Genomic DNA, 1,572 nt, shown 5'->3' with positions numbered 1-1,572 from the left:
GACCGTAGAACCCAAAACTGAGGCCCAAAGCGTTATTAAGGAAAGGAATTAGAGGCGCAAGACTGAGCAAGGGCTGCTATGTGCAATGCACAGCAGGGTGTTTCTTTTTTGCGGGTAAGGAGTCGTATCGGACGCATCCGTTCGTACGAGCGCCTTTTGTACAGACGTATTTTTACTCGCGTCCCAAATCCTTGTATAAATACTTCACATCAATGAAAGAGAGATTATTCGCACAAACACTTTCGTTTCTCAACTTTACACGTTATCAGCACTGCTTTACCAAAAGAGAAGAAAAAAGGCATTACGGGAGAAAGAAGAAAGAGGTGAGAACATGGCAGGAGAAGACTTGTCATCTCTTGCCTTTGCCTTCGCTCGTTTCATCCAGCGGGAAAGCCATCGCCGTCGCTTTCCTCGCACTCAGGACCACCATGCCGCCCGTCGCCGTCATGGACTTGGCGTAACGAGTGGCCCTCGACGCCGCTTTTTCGCCGGGAACAACCGCCAGAACCGCCGTCGTGGAGATGCACGCCATGGCAACCACCCGGTGCACCAGGCCGGGCCTTCGGCTCCGGCCACCGCCAACGGGACCGGACCAGCAACTCCACCAACTGTCTTCTCCAGTCCCTCCGATGGAGTGGCTGGTTGCAGGGCCATCGGCGCCGTTCCTCGAAGAAGAGGAGATGCTCCCATGGCTCGCCTCGCCACCACTTCTCTTGTACTGCCTGCAGCACCACCCGTGCCCAGCACGTACGGACGCACCACCGCGGCTGCCGTCACCGACGTCGTCGGATGAACTGTCGGAGCACTTCTTCCCTCCGGGATACGGTCCCATCCCATAACTGTCGTCCCCGACGTCGGCTGCAGAAGAACTCCATGGCAACTCCACCGTCCCGGACCTGAACATGGAGGCCAAGGTGGGAGAGGAAGAGCTGGAAGGGCAGGACTCCTTGTCCACACCGCCAGCACCACCCCTTCCTCCCACACCTCCACCAGAAGCACGCCGGATCCTGCGGCAGTTTGCCGCAGCCATGGCCCAAAACCGAGCCGCACTCCGGAGCGCATGGTCACCGGCGGCCCTCGGCCTCGCCGGCGCCCCCGGGGAGAGCAGCAGCGGCAAGAACCAGGCGGCGCGGGATGCACCAGAATGAGTGGCTGGCCGCCATGGGGAGGAGAGTGGAGAGCAAGGGAGGGGAGGTGCTTTGCAGATCGAGTGAAGAAGGGGAACGGGAGAAGAGGGGAGGCGTCGGTCTGGATCTGGTCACCAGATCGAGACGAGGGGAACGGGAGAAGCGGCGCCGAGGGGAAACCCTCGTGCGTCTCGCTCTCCTTATCCCCTCTCTCTGTCGGTCGGTGCGCTGCCCCCCCCCCTTTCCTCTCTCTCTCTCAGTGTTGGGCTAGGCCTTCTCCCTCCCAAATAGGCCTACAGGCCAACATCCGAAGAAAAAAAACAAATAAAGAGGTTGCTGGTGTTTTAGCATTTCCATCAGGAAAAAGCCCATAGCACCAATATATTGCATAGCGGCCTGTTTTTTTCTTTTAGTGTAGTATATTGTTGTATTTGAAGAACCTTAG

This window comes from Hordeum vulgare, chromosome 5H (assembly GCF_904849725.1).
Source record: "Hordeum vulgare subsp. vulgare chromosome 5H, MorexV3_pseudomolecules_assembly, whole genome shotgun sequence".
Lineage (NCBI taxonomy): Eukaryota > Viridiplantae > Streptophyta > Magnoliopsida > Poales > Poaceae > Hordeum > Hordeum vulgare.
Note: the sequence above shows the minus strand (reverse complement) of the source record.